Source organism: Heterocephalus glaber, unplaced genomic scaffold, assembly GCF_053883595.1.
Source record: "Heterocephalus glaber isolate CG9 unplaced genomic scaffold, H.glaber_assembly_v1.0 deba00001481, whole genome shotgun sequence".
NCBI classification, from domain to species: Eukaryota; Metazoa; Chordata; class Mammalia; order Rodentia; family Bathyergidae; genus Heterocephalus; species Heterocephalus glaber.
In genome coordinates, this window is record NW_028258317.1 from 64,934,059 (window position 1) to 64,950,090 (window position 16,032).

General features: G+C 43.3%; 1 protein-coding gene across 14 annotated transcripts in view; it reads right to left on the reverse strand.

Moving 5' to 3' along the window:
* Positions 1-16,032, reverse strand: part of Tle1 (TLE family member 1, transcriptional corepressor) — an 89,402-nt gene that overhangs the window by 68,409 nt on the left and 4,961 nt on the right. The window contains exon 1 of one of the 14 annotated variants that reach the window (XM_087184150.1): positions 8,512-13,712. The exons of 12 other annotated variants lie outside the window; for them this stretch is intronic. The gene's annotated coding sequence lies outside the window, so the exon portion shown is untranslated. Of the gene's footprint in view, positions 1-8,511; positions 13,713-16,032 lie in introns of those variants that run through there. One more of the 14 variants, XM_087184151.1, reaches the window with a different exon arrangement.

A 16,032-nucleotide genomic window follows, 5' to 3' on the forward strand; every position in this document is an offset into this window, starting at 1 on the left:
GTAACTTTTTCTTCCTCCATTGATTCTGCAAACACTGCCCTTAATTTATTGCTTAAATGTATTATTAAACTGGTGAGGTAGATAAGAATGGTTAGACCTACCACCAACCAGAAGCAAAAATGCTAACAATGGCAAAGCCTGAAACCACTTGGCACCTGACCTCTTACAATCCTCAAATCACCAAAGGAGAAAACAACATTTAAGGAAATGATTTGCTCAAGACCATAATCCAAGATTAGGAGCCACATATCCTGCCCAATCCTGTCTCCAGGAAGTAGAAGAGGGATACTGGGGCACACTCAAGACCAGGGACAGAGGTGTTAAACTTGGCCTTGTTTGCAAAACAAGACAGCTGGGTGGCCACACAGTCCAAGCAGAAGTCCAGCACTGCACAAGGCCATGGGCCTGTCATTCCCCTCTGGTACCACAAGCAGCAGCTCGTGTCTGTCCATCAAGGACCTTGCTGTGCGCTGCAGCCCTGACAGAGGGGCTCTGCACAAGAGAATCGGCATTCCATAAGGGACTTCGGTTATAAATTGCAAAATTTAAGTCAGTAATGGACAAGTCCACTTTAGTATTCCCCTTCACATGCTGAAAAAATTATGTACCAGGGGCGGGGATTTAGCTCAGTGGTTCCGCCACCTGCCTCAAAAGCACAAGGACCCGAGTTCGATCCCTGGCACCAAGAAAAAGAAAAAAAAAAGTATGTATCAAAACATCATCAGACAGGGCCGGGGATTTAGCCCAGTGGTTTCGTCACCTGCTGTGCAAGCGCAAGGAGCTGAGTTCAATCCCCGGTACCAAAAACAAAAACAAAACATCATCAGACAATCTTGCTACCAGTGTTGCAAATTCCAGAAAGATCTCTAGTTCCTAAAGGTGACATCCCATACACCGAAATTCAGGATGCTATGCATAAAACCTGTGGGCCTGGGATTTAGCTCAGCGGTTCTGCCACCTGCCTTGAAAGTGCAAGGTACGGAGTTCAATACCTGGTACCAAAAAAAACCCAATTAAAACCTGTGTACCAAAAATGATATGCACAAAACTGCAAACAATCATTCAACATTCTCTCCCCTTGCGTAGAAAAGATTCTCTTGCTGAGAGGTAGGCTCAGTGTCCTCATTTAGCAGTACACTCATGAAAAAGTAAGTTTATCTTAAATTCTAATGCAACCAAGTAGATTTCTGCTTAAAATACAACTACATCCATGAAATCAATATTAAAAGAATATGGGGGATGGTTTTTGTTGTTTAGGTGTATGTGGTTTGTTTTGTTCTGCAGTGCTGGGGATCGAATTCACGGCCTTGTGCATGCTGAGCACATGCTCTGCCACTGAACAGTACAGGTTATAATGTGCATGAGACTACAGTTGGTTTCTAAACTTGTGTGTACATACATCAGTGTCACCTGAAGGGCTTATGTGAGCACAGATGGCTGAGCCTCAGCCCTGAGCCGAGACTGAGAAGGGCTGAGCCTTAGAATCTGCATTTCTTTTTTCTAACAAGTCCCCAGGTGACCCTTCCGCTGTTGGAACCACTGCCATCTATTAACCGCACACAACAGCAGCAGCATCTGGCTGCTTGGCTCCTGCCAGGCCTTCTGACATTTCTCAAATCCGCAGGACACAGGGTCCCCCGTGACGGGGGACTAAAGGTTAAAATAACTTGCCTAATGTCAGAACAAGCTGTGCACAGATCCAGCATGCCTCTCCCCGAAGCACTGCCACAACATAAGGGCCACCATCTCTACACACTTTCACAGAGCAAGAGCAAGGCCAGAACACAAACCTGGGGAGCAGGAACACATGTGCCTCCTGTGGGAAACCTGGAACAATGTGCATTTAAATTACTCCACCCATGCCAATGTAATCTCACCCCTCTGCAAACCTATGATTAAAACAAAACGAAGGGTACGAGTGACAGAAACCTTTTACTAGCTCAACTCATCAGAACATAAGTCACCAATTACTGGCAGATAATAACTCTGATGTCCCATCTCTCGCTCATTTGGGAGCTCCAACAGCATTCTAAATCTGAGTCTTTTTCCAGTTGGGCCCAGTCTTCTATCTATCCTTCACTGCTCAACTTTCACACTCTTGCTTCTCTGAAAATGAGGAGGGGTAAAAGAAGGGGTAGGGGCATGCTCAGCACTGCAGAGATAGCAACACTAATTGCTCCCATTCTCTGACTCCTGAGGCAGACTGCAGGGGCCTTCATCTCCAGAGAAAGCTCTCCTATCTTTGCAGCAGCTCTCAGCAGAGCAACTCAAGTGCCCTTAATTGTTTATGTTCTTAATGCACAGCCTCTTGAATGCATTCATTTTTAATAGCAGGCTTGAGTGTGGGGCCCATCAAAGAATGACAAAGCAACTCTATTCATGGGTTCCCCTTCCTGCAATGATGGTCTTTTGATTTATTTGCAAATGACAAGCTTGCCAGGCCCCACTTGAGGGCTGCCCTCATTTTTTTTCCGCCAAAGAATTCAGTTGCATATTCCAGGATGAGTTGAGTCTGCAATGCTGTGTATTTGTGTGAATTTCCCCCCTTCAGTTCCTTCTAATTAATGACTTAAATGTTTTGACCTAACTGTTGCCAAGCAGAGCATTTGGGCTTTAATTTGTCATTTTGGTAAGGATGCATCTTTGACAAAAGCATCACAGCTGTTTCAGTTCCCAACTAGCCCATTTCCATTATTGAGAGTTCAGAAGGGGCCTGTTCACAGGAAACGGTATTGACTTGTCTTAGGATAGAAAAGGGGCAGCTTTTGGTGGCCCTGAAGGAAAATGCACTCTCTGGCACCAGCAGGCTTTCAAGACACACTGTGTAGGCAAATCAGGGAATAGCTCTATGAAGTCATCCCAACTGTTCTCAGCTTCAAAGAGCAGCCTCCCCCTAACACACCCCAAAGCAAGCCCTCACCTTTACCTCTCCTCACAGGTCCTAGCCATTAGGAAGCACAAGAGAAAGGAGGTAATATCATGCTATAACAGCAGGATTCCTGGGAGGAAAAGCCAACTATATCGTCACTGGATGAAGGTTAAAACTTCAACTGTGAAATGAAAATAGGCAAAGACTGAACAGCAAAAATGTAAAAATCAAGTTAAGGCTGAAAACTGGGTTTATGGCTTTTCCACAAAATTGTGACCATGTTTATCTTTCAATAAGAGCTAAAGCTTTCCTTTTAAACTATAGCTACTATTTAGGCCTTGATTGGTACTGCCCTCCAAAACAGGATTGCTATTTCCACGCCTTCCATCGGGACAAAGCAGACACCCAGTGCACCCAACCACAAAGTACTCATCTATGCCACTGCCGCACATCTTCTTTGGAGAGCCCCTGGAGAAGCAGTTTGGCGTGCATGTTTCCATAACACACTGAAATCTTTAGCCAATCTAGACAGTAGAGAGGACCTGCCTGCACAAGGTGACCATGGGACAGCCGCTCCCTAATTTTATAAGCAAGCTATGGCTGGAGGACTCATGCACAGCAAGGGGAGCTGCCACTACTTTTCCTGAGAAACTTCTCAGAGAAGACAGCCACTCCCCAGGGAGAGCCAGCCCAACAACACTGTGTGGCACAGTGGCAGGACAGCTGCAAGTGTGGGATGTGTCAGGTCCCAAGGCAGTCATCCCCAGAGTGCCAAACTTAGTGCTAAGATTTCAGCTGAGAAGTCCCAAGTCCTGAGCAGAATATTCTCAGTGGCCACAGGCTGAGTTGTCAGCCAACAGCGATCCTCTGGAAAGGAAGACAAGGTTCCTAGCCTTCCCCATTGGAAGGTGGGATTCTCTTTTCCACCAACATCCTATGACAAGACACCAGCAAAGCTCCAGAACTGACTGTCAGAATAGCCAGCAGAAGTATTTGTGAGGGAGGGGGGCTGTATCTCAAAAATGGTACCAGTGTCTGCCATAGTAACCTAGCAGTGCTACAGTATCCAGCGAACTGGGGGTGGAGGTGGGGAGCCACGGAGGCAGAGAAAGAACTTTATGAACAGTTAATGCAACGTCAAGAAGAATTTTATTTTCTCAAAAGCACTTTAGACCATGATTAAAATGAAATCTGGATGCTAGCTAAAATTTTCAAAGCAAAACCCTTGGGAAAGGTTATGTTAAGCATTTAGAAGATGGTAGGAAAGGATATCCTTGATGACAGACTTTGCAGTGCACAGACTCACTTGGTATTGACTCTGCTACACATGTGGGGGCAAACAAGGATAACATTTTAAACAAATTATTCTGCAAAGAAAAAAAAAAAGTCTCCATCATTGCATTATAATTTGCAGAAAATTCCAAGGTGCAATCTCCCCCCTGCCCCAGGCCATCACCTTTCTTCCAAGATAACAACCTACTTTTAGGAGGAAAAAAGTGCGCTTTAGGAGAAAAAATTCTATTCCTAGTTACATGGACTGATCAAAAATACACATAATTAAAGCATACCCAAAAAAAAGGCACAAGTCCCCTTACGTCTAGTCATGTTAATTTATAATTTCAAAATTACACTGTGTCAGAATATTATCTTCAGATATACTGGAAAAGCATGAAATTAAAAAGGGGGAAGCAAGGAAGGTAATGGAAGTGTGAACAGAACAATTTATAAGCCAGGGGCTACCCTAAGTTACCACACAGATTATTTTATAAGTGAACAAATCAATTCATGTGCTCCTGTGTGTTTTTAGAAAACATCCAGGATATTCTTCCATTAATTATGTGGGTTCCAGGACATGTCATTTCTCATGTCCCAGAGCACCAGAAACCAAATTTAACCCATGTATTCTGTTACACTGGTCGGCACTTGTGTGGTTCCCACAGGGCTGGGCTGGTTCAATAACGGCACGCTCCTTCTGGAAGATCAGAACAGACTTCCTGCCATTTGGACTGTGAAACACAGTAATCCACCAGGGAACAGAGGTCAATGTTGCACTTTTGTCATTACTGAATCATTTGAGATGATCTGTGGTGAAGATGAGAGGAAAATCGAAGGCTGTGAGAACGTTGCAAATGCCTTGACCTCAGACCAATTTCCATCTCCATCTGTCTAATAGACATGTGGATAAAAAGCCCTCCCTCCTCCTGGGCCACTCGGCCGTTTTCAAATCCGAGGTCCAAGCCAGGAACCAGTTAAACAATATATTAAAAGGCGGAAATAACCTTCTAAGCCTCAGACCCATGCGTATTCAGGTTTTAGGTCATCAGCTAAAGTTCGGAATGCAATTTTCCAGTCTGCAAGCAGCACTGTGAAGTAGAAATTTTAACTAATACAGAAAAATTGCCTGCAGTGCAGGGGCTTGTGCCAAAAATCTCCTTACTTGTACATGCAAATATATGCATGCTTACACCTCCATCCCCTACCCAAAGACATCCACAGGATTGCTAATACATCTGCTAACACACACGCAAGAGGATGGCAGTTCTGAAAACTGCATGTTGCTATTAAATAAATCTTTTTTTTTCCTTCCAAATGTCCAATTAAAGAAGCTTCATCATTATTATGGTATTTCAATCCTTAAACACAAAACATTCTTAGGAACACAGGGCCCAATTATCATTTAAGCCATGAAATAAATGTTAATATCCCTTGACTTTATACCAATATTCCCCTTCACGGGTCTGGCTGAGCTACTTTTTAAAGATAATGTTGTGCCATATATAAGTTTAGACCTCACAGTATATCAATGTCAAACAACATCGTGTCAAGCTAAGATTCAATTCAGGTAAGTGCCACTGCCAAATTTTCTTGTTCCCAGACGGGCTTTAAGATTATTTTATTGCTTAAAATTTAATTTGTTCCAACTCGTGTCTCCATGACAACGTTGGCTAACCCTGCAAATCATTTGAGTAATTGGATATCTTATCTTTCTATTGCTCTCAAATCGAATGATTCTGCTAGAATTGTAACAGCCAATCAAATTTACAGTCCTCCTGAGTAATAGACTTGGAAAAGTAGCCACATTCATCTCCCCTTTACAGCCATATTAACCAGCATGCGACAAACAGTAGAATCTGGTCTTCCAACTATACTCCATGTTATAGATAGTGTCAATACCAATATTCTCACAGTGCCAAGTCTATTCGAAAGGCCCTTCTCTTTTATGTTGCTTTGAGAAGCAACAATTGTCACTCGTTCCATAAAAACTTATCATAATTTCAGCATTCTAAAGCAAATAAGAGTAATCCCAGAAAATATCTGAAAACATAATTTTTTTAAAATTTATTTTAAAAATATTTGCCCTTGTGACAAAATAATGACCAAAATACTGGCTGTAGAAGATTACTGAAATGTACTGGGCATTGATGTGTTTGGAGCTCTTTTGGTAAGCAAGTCATACTTGATAAGTTAGTCAAGAAATGAGAGTAAGTATCAATTTAACCACCAATTTAAAACTCCGTACCCTTAGGAAAACCTACAGATTCAAAATTCAACACCTCCTTGTGCTTCATTTAACTAACTCAATGATATCAAGCATCCCGAATAGTCAATTATGAAACACACATTTCTTATAAGCTTCAAAGGTCAGCAGTTCCACTCTTAAATTAGCAGTATGACTTTGGCCTTTGGTCAGCTAAAAAGCGCAGAAGCTAGATTCATTTCAGTGGTCCAACTCCATGCTTCTTGGGAGCTATGAAAAGACACCGGCTCACAAGAGCTCAGGGCCCATGCACTGTGAAAAGAGCCAGCCTGCCTACACATGGAAAAGGCTCCACACACGGGCCAACTGGCAGGCCCAGGGCTTGTCAACAACAGTGCTTCGCCTGCAGACACTGGAGATGTCTGGGCTGCTTCTGAGGCTCAAGAGAAACTTTAACAGGCAGCTTCTCAACACAGCACATCAGCAGGTGGCTGAGCTTTTAAGCTCCCAAGAAGAACAGGTATTGAATTTGAATTGGATTGCAACTTGACTGAGCTGCATCCTTCTTCATCCCACTCACTCACTACAAAGACACACAATAAGTAGTTTCTACACCACCGCACTTGGCAGTAGGAGTCAAAAGCTAACCTTCAGTATATCCTCTCTCAATGGCTCTGCTTTTCTCCCTGGTGAGAGGTTTGTTTGGTTGTTGGTTTTGCTTCGCCAAATATTAGCACATAAGCAACAGCTGTGAATGTGACAATCAACAAATCTCAAGCCCATGGAGTAGATGGAAAATTATCAACACAACTATTCTACCCAAACCTTTGCACAGCCCTTCACAGATTTCATAACAAAAACACAACTACACACTCACCACATACACTTCACCGAGGCTTGAAATTTCTCCTTCAACGACCTGACTTTCCAGTTCCACATACAATGCCACTTACTTTCAGGTAGGCAAATTCTTCAAATTGAGTTAGTTTTCCAGGTGACACTAAAAAAAATCTGAAACACACCTCCTATCCTTATTTTCCCAAACCCACTTCAATAAAATAAACCAAATCCTCTTTGTTGCTCATCCATTCCCTTCAAGAAAAAAAATTCCAACTCTACTTTCCTATCCCTGGTATTTACATTAATTACCTAAAGTCATCATCTTCCAAGGATACATTCTGCTGTTTGGCTGGAGTTGAGTATTTCAGTTCCTCTGGACTCTTCAGTCAATAGAGATTCCCAACAGGGACTATATTTTTCAAAGGAAAAAGAAAAGTTTTAACTTTCCTTTTGAGCCTAAAAATAAATGTTTGTCTTTAAAACTGAGGGGAGAAAAATGAACTAATTCCAATGCAGAAAAGAAGCTAGGCTTGGAAAAACAAGACAGGAAATATAAATAAATGGAGCAAAGCCTACAAGTTTAAATAAAGCAGGAGTGGAGTTTTAAAGAGACTGCTTTAAATGGATTCCGATAATAGATTTCAGTAACAGCTCTGTGCCCCATGCCAGGAACCTGTATATCTGTTCTTTTAACCTCTGGTAACTAACTTCATCTGAGTAACTATTTTATGTGGTGGGTGCCATGGTCACCTGCTAGCCCTACTCATCTGTTTTCTAAGTTAGAATAACACCCACAGAAAGGGAAACTGGGAAGCCTGACAGAAAACTACTGCAGAACAATTCCCAGTTGCTCCATGGATGGGACTGGGCCTATGACTACTCACTTTCAAATGTCCAAAAAGAGCTTCCTCCACAATAACTGAGCAAGGCTGGGAAAGACAATTGTGTGAGGCTGCGGGAGCACCTACGGCTACAGCCAGCATGAGGACAACAGGTGCCCCTTCCCATCCTGTGTTGTCCCCATCCCAGAAAGATGCAGATCAAAGCTAAGACCCCTCTTCCTAAACCCAAAGCAACCTTTTTATTTTCACTCACTCATCCAAAGAAACGTTTCAAATGGCACAAATAAAGGTGGCTGCATTTTGCTCTCTAAATCAATTTTCTCCCCAGACATCAACTTGATGTTCCTGCACAGAGAAAGAACAGCCCTTCCCTTCTAATTCAAAAATCCATACTGCCATTGCCCTTGCAAACTGCTAAACAAGCACTATCGGCAAGTCACTTGTGTTCTGTCATGTCTTTACTGCACACCCCACAGGCTCACCTCCTGACGCGGTTTTCCACTGTGTCTGAGTGTGTCGATACACTGCCGCTCCTGAACTGTGCGCAACTTGGACCGGCTGTCTGCTCAGGGCATCAAGAAGGCACAGAGCAGAAACAAAGGCCGTGCTCCAGAGATGGGGCTCCCTGGAGGACACACACGGCACTGAGGAGACTGGCTCTGCACAACGGGGTCCCCAGGGGCTTTTGCCTTCTCCACTTCACACCCCTGGATCACCCACAACTGAAATTCTCCACCAGGACAGAAGTTCAGAATCTGACTGCTTTCCAAAAACTGATTTCCCAGGTTCCTACCTGTCAACACCATTTCCCCTGGCAAACGTGCTGGCTGGTCAGCACTCACAGGTGCATTACAGTTCAAGCTGATTAAAGAGTCACAAGGAAGGCAGACAAGACAAGTAGTCTCGGGAGGGGGGTGACTTTTCCGTTTAAGCACAAATCTGTTTCAGATGACAGTAATGTTGGGTGGCCAAATACAATCATGCCCAAAACACAAGGCACAGGTCTAGCAAAGAAGATTTATGAAAACGGTCAAGCTGGAATTCTTTTTTTTTTGGTACCACGGATCAAACTCAGGACTTTGCAATTGCCAGGCAGGCGCCGTGCTGTTGAGCTACAGCCCTGGCCCTGGAATTCTTAAAATACACAGGAAAATCTCTCCTTCACATAAGGTCTAAACTGAGCTCAGTAGTTAAAAGTCTAATCCTCTACTGAGACCTTCCAAGTTCTCCAGACTGGGGGTGGAAGAGTCCCAGATAAGGTGTATATTATGGGTCCGGGGATTTAGCTCAGTGGTTCCACTGCCTGCCTCGAAAGCACAAGGACCAGAGTTCAATCCCCGGTACCAAAAAAAAAAGATATACATAATATGCAAGGATAATACAAGTGGCTGTAAGGTGGGTGTTCACTATACCTTTCACTCCCATTTTCCTGAAATCTGAAATTTTTCATAATAAAATGTTTGGGAGAGTGGATATGCTATAATCCCAGCATTCTGGGAGGCTGAGGCAGATGGATCACAAGTTTGAGCCCATCCTGGGCAACTTGGCAAGACCTTGGTCTAAAAATAATAAAAAGGGCTGGGGATGCAGCCCTTTTCAATCCCAAGTAACACACACACACACACACACACACACACACACACACACACAATTAGAAAGGTGGGTGGGGACAGGATATTAAAGGCTCTAACTAAATAATCAATGGTTATAATCATTAAGAAAGCTAGTGATTAAGTCATGTCTAATGCCTCAAGAGAAGCTTGCAATACAATTTATCCACAACCCTATTTAGCAGCTGTAGTTGTCCTTAAGCAATAAGCAGTGGTTCCAAAACAGTAAACCATGCACAGGCTCAATGCACCTGAAACCCAGGCCTCAGCACCATGCTACATGTTTCCTCTCTTCTTTAAGCGCAAATCCAAACGTATTACTATAATTAAACTACTCATTAAGAAGCCTGTGTATGTTCTGCCTGCAAATCACTTTTCCAAAATAAAAAGAACAAAGAAGGGATTAGATGAGATTATCAGAACTAAAGTGAACAGATTTCACTTTTAATTTTAGCACAAGGACCCATCTTGGTATTCTTGACACAAGTTTTTAATCTGGGTTCCATCTTTGCTGAAGGATCTTGAAATGTACACAAACAAAACTGTTGGGCAGAGCTATCTTGTATAGCTTTGTGTAAAAATGTGTACAACTGTTTCTTGGCAAAGTAGCTTTCCCTTGACTTTCAAATGTTCAGTACCCAAAATAAATGTAACTATTACTGTGCATGAGGAGCACAGTGAACATACTAAGCACCCATAATTGAGCTTCAGCAGCATGCAACCTAGCTAGAGTAATGAAAACAGACCTTGTGACACCACAGCAAATGGTGCTAGGGCGGCCTGCTGGTACACGCAACTGGAAGGCTCAAAGCACAAAGCTGGTATATCTGAATTTGGCCTCGAGGGAGGCTGAGGAAGGCCAAATGAAGACTGACAACAACAAAGACCTGGACATTTTTATAAAGGAAATTCAGCAAGAAACCCAGCTGGATCAAGGGACTACAGGGAAGAGAAAGTGGGGGATGCCAAGGAAGAACGGAGGGGACAGGCACAGGGGCAGACCCTGAAGGCCATGGCAGACAAGAGGTCAAGGTGCCAGCAGCCCTGAGGATGGTGTGTGTGCATCCCCACCTAACGGAGCTCCCTTTTCAGGGTCAGCATTGCCAAGCGTGCCAATGGGTCTGAAAGGCAGGCAGAGTGGGTGCCCCCAGGGGTCACAGTCAGCCAGCCAAGGGTGACTAAGATAAGAACACTTTATTTTAACACCTCATTCAGCTAGGTGCAGTGGCACAAACTATAATCCCAGGAATTGGGAGGTGGAAGTAGGAGGACCCCAAGTTCAACGCTCGCCTGGCAAGTTAGAGACTCCCTGTCTCAAAATAAAAAAATAAAAAGGGCAGAGGATGTAGCTCAGTACGAAGGCCCTGGGTTCAATCTCCAGTACCATTACCACCACCAAAAAAAAGAAAAAAATCATTATAAATGTATACAATACATGAATATGGCAATACACATATATAATTACAAGTAAACTTTAATTCCAGTGATTCATTCGCAAACATCTTTATGACAGTTGCAAAAAATACCACAGGCTGAGAACCTAGATGCTTGAATAATGGTGCTAATACCAAACTCAAGTCTGACTGTACCAGTACTTCAATAATTTTAGCAAATTATATGATTTGCATGTGCAAATTCACATGCACCTACATCCTCAAAGACTAATTCCACCTCATCTACTGGACAACAAATACCTGGGAACAGATTTCTGGGATGTTCAGCAGTTTACATACAACTCTCCCTTCCCACAGAGTTACTGATGCCAAAAATGACCTATATGTCACCCCTTTTCTGCTAACATGTTTTGTGGTTGAAAAATGACAAAGTAGGGCTAGGGAATGTATCTCAATGTAGAATGGGTGCCTAGCATGCCTGAGACTCTCAGACGGATCCCCAGCACTGGGTTTAACAACAAAAAAAACACAACAAAGCAGTATATAATCTGCAAAAACCTAAGGAAATTATACTTTATACTTAGTATGAGAGCTTGAAGGGGGCAGTACACAATTGTGTCCAAAGTTATGATTCTAAATGATTCAAAAGCAGGAAAACAGAATGGAACAGCAAATATTAAAAATTTAAATGTTAAATAATTAAATATATTTAGATCCCCAGCACCAAAAAAAATTTTTAAATATATAATAGTGCTAAAGTGCAGGTTATTTGATAAAGCCATGTACCAACATTTCAAAAAACATGGGGTTATGTCCAAAGGTGAGCAACTTTGAAAATATACTTTTGCAAACAATTTCACCTATCATTTTTTAATCCCTGCCCTCTCCCCATACCAGGGATCGAACTTGCCAGGCCACTGAGCTCAATCCCTGGCCCTACCAATCATTTTTTGTTACATCAAGTGAACAGCAGCCCATGAAAACCCTAATCCATGTTAAAATTTCAGTGCAAATTTATTTCATTTTTCACATCAAACCATAGCTCAAAAGACAGTCTCCACCTCCACCCACACCTACCAATATACAAGCATGCACACGTGCGCGCGCGCGTACACACACACACACACACACACATTCACGCAAAACATCAAGTTGGTAGCTGATGTAATGATGTATACCTGTAATCCCAGTACTCAGGAAACTGAGGCAGGAGGATCATGAGTTTTAAGCCACCTTCGATATTCAGCAAGTTTGTGGCCAGCCTGAATTACATAACAAGACTCTTAACCAAAAAAAAAAGGCTGGAGATGTAGCTCAGTGGATAGCCCCTGCCAGGTATACCCAGCCCTTGCCTGGGTTCCAGTCCCAACACTGCAAATATATATTTCACAGAACCATGTTACTATGGGATGCTTACTACTACACAGAACTACAGAACTCTCCAGTACTGCTAATGAGGGCCAATTTGCAGGTATAAATGCCCAATCTTGACAAAGAAGCCAAATGACCAAAACGGTTGTCTATAATTTGTTTTGTTTTGGTACTGGGGATCGAACTCGGGTCCTTCTGCTTCCGAGGCGGGCACTAGAACCACTGAGCTACTTCTCTGGCCCAATTTGTTTTGTTTTTTAAGACAGGGACTTGCTAGGTAGCCCAGACTGGCCCTGAACTTGAAATCCTCCTCCTCAGGCTGCCCAAGGGCTGGAATTACAAGCATGTTCACATGCATCACAACCTGCTCTAAAATTTATTTTAAAAGCACTATACCAAATATCCTACATTAAATGTTAGTATCTTTAGCTGCTAAAACTGTGATAAAAAGAAAAAAAGCTGAGGCAAGAGTAAGCAAGGGGGTGGAGGGATGGAGAACAGTCAGTTCAGTAAAAGCCAAGTTTTTCAGCTTCCTCCTATTTAATCCACTCTGAAGACCACAGATTTAATAATAAAAAAGCAAAAAAATGTGGCTGTACAGAAATGTAAAATGGTTCCATGAGGCAGTAACTGAATGTATCTTTAGTTTAACTACCACTTAAAATGATTTATTTAAGTATTTACAAAACATTTTCTTTTCTGTTTCTGAATAAACACTCTTTGGAAGAACATCTTATGCCCTCTGGCAAAGGACTCACCTCAAATCACACATACAACATGCTGGCTTGAGGGAAACAGAGGCCCTGGGAACTTGCTCATGATATGCCCAGTCCCTAGTTATGTGACCTCAAAGGAACCAAGGCAAATCCTGCAGATCACAGCCCCTCCCAGCAGGACATTCCGGGGTGGTAAGGGAGGCTCTCAGTTGTGCCTGACCCAACTCTGGCCTACAATGTCACCAAGGCAGGTGGGTCATGTCCTTAGTGTAGATTTGAGGGCATCAAATCGGATTTTTAAAATATGAATATGATTATGATTACTCAATTTTCTGATGTCTTGCTTAAATTTCATGTCCATGACCCCACTACAGAGGCAACTGTTAAGTAGTGAGAAATCAGCCCTGCCTGTTGATATAAAAACACAAGCTAATCTTGCACCTCAGGCAGCATCTAGGCTTTAAATACACTGGAAGCTTTATCTCTTTCAACTGTGCTTGTAAAGGAGAGGCCTGGCTAATGAAAATGAAGGTGGGGCCACTCCAATCTTGATGACAGCTACCCTCTTTGTATTACAAGGCGACCAACATCTGGCAGAGCTTGACTCTAAGTGCCTATACTCCAGCTAGTCATTTCCAGGTCTGAGACTGTGACCTAGGGAAAAAACAAAAACAGAACAAAAAATTTAAAAACTTAGGTGGGGGTGGAGTATAGCTCAATAGACCTTGTGCTTGGTGTGTGTGGCCCTGGGGGTCTGATTTCCACCAACCAAAGGGAAAAAATTTTTTAAAAACCTCAAAGGGAGGGGCAGGGATTTAGTTCAGTGGTTCTGCCACCTGCCTCCCAAGTGCAAGGACCGGAGTTCGATCCCCGGTACCAAAAAAAAAAAAAAAACAACTCAAAGTGAAAAATGCACACACTTACAAAAAGGAAGAGAGGTAAAACATACTGCAAATGTCACATCTAGGGAATTAACCCTCAGGAGACTCCCTAACAATTTCACCTTTAAAAAAAAAAAATCCCACTAAACCACGCCCCCTGCATGTAGCCTGTGCCAGCTTTAAACTCAATTTGTAGCCAGGGCTGGACTCAAATTTGAAATCCTCCTACCTCAGCCTACCCCATGGTAGATAGGCGTGTGTCACCATGCCTGGCCAATTTATTTTTCTAAGGGAAACTTTAAAGTACACATCAAAATCATGAAAGCAATGGAAAAGACCTAACCCAGCGTAGGGCAAACTCTCTACCAATGAACTTTCCCAGCCCTCACTCCAAACTTTGCATCTGAGACATTGTGCTTGCCAAAACATCATGGAGCTTGGAAATGTTCAACTGTTTCTTCTCACCCAAGCAAAACTAGGACTGCAGCATGGATCATCTTTCCCTTCCTTGCAGAGGTAGCCCTTTAATTTATGTTTAAATTCATCACAGCTTTGCAGCTTGCCAGCCACTCATCCTACCCACTCACCCTTACAGAACACAGGCAGAGAGCAATCACATTGCCTCCATCGCTGAGTCTCTACCAGGGTTCCTGACACGTTTCTTTTGTTCTCAAACATATTTTAACCCAAGAACAGTATTACTCAGTGGGATTCAACTTCCTACGTACCCCTGGCTTGTGATCCCCCCACCCAGACCTCCTGTCACAGAAATCAGCACCACTGATTTTCCTAACTTTGTGAACATGCGCCTAGCCCTCATGGGTCCATAAATTGTGAAGTCGATTTGGGGCAGGGAACCTCTGAGCAGCTGCATGGGCATGACACATAGGCCCAGAGGGAGATTCTGGTGTGGCGGGAAGCAGCACTGGTGACCTGGGGCCACCAACCCCATCCACAGCTCCCACAGGTGCTGGGCTCTGAGCACGCCCAATGCTGAGCACATGCCACAGCTGCGGGCCAGGCAATCACCTACCCATGCTGGTTTGCCAGGTGCCTACAGAGGTTATGGGGAATCAATCACTACTGAAAACTGTAAAACTGAAGCCACCAATGACAACTTACAGCCTGGATTTATCAGCACACAACAAAGATACACAACCAGGGCAGGTAGTCATATCTAATGGGCTAATACCAAGCCACAGCACAGAAAACAAATTTAAGATCGACCTGCCACACATGCTGGGGCACAGTCCTTGAAACAACCAAACTCAGAGCAGCTTGCAGTTTGTCAGTGTGAGAAGTGCTTCATTCTTTAAAAAAAAAAAAAAATCTCCATCTCTCTCTTGCTTAAAAAGAACTAAAAGTTTATCATCTACATGGACAGAGATGGACTGGCAGGGATCTATTAAAAAGCCCAAAGGGGGAAAATTGTCTTAAGGCTACACAGTAACAATAGACTGAGGCATCTATCCCATCCCAGTTCCCCTGTCTTTTCAGTAATCAACCACAAACGGGAGCAGAGACAGTAAGGGGAGGGCCTATCGGGAAGGGAAGCGTTGACACAACGTGCACAGGACCGCGCAGGCACCTCATCAAATTAGGAAACCACAACTATTCCATTCTTGATCTGGAAGCTGCCACTTCACAGCTCCCAGACAAAAGTCAGCAGAGCGACCTGACAGGGGCCTCTCTGGACTCCCTCCTCCAGACAAGCCTGATTGCTGAAAGGTGGGAAAAGAACTTGCTGCACTGGAAACGGATCTTAACAGCATTAGCGCTCTCTCCCTCTCCGTGGAAAGTTTCCCCATCACTGCATTTTTTTCAGTAACAAAGATGTTGGCAGGAATGACAATTTTTTGTGTCCCCTGATGATGTCTTGCTAGCATTTGGTTATAAGCCATAAAGCAGGAATAATTTCAGCCTGTCAGGAGTCTCGGTGATGCCCAGTTTCCCCCCAGAGAGAATTCCTGTCAAATCTAATGAGAGCTCCAAAGGCCCTCTCTACAATATAATGAGCACTTAGGCCATGCT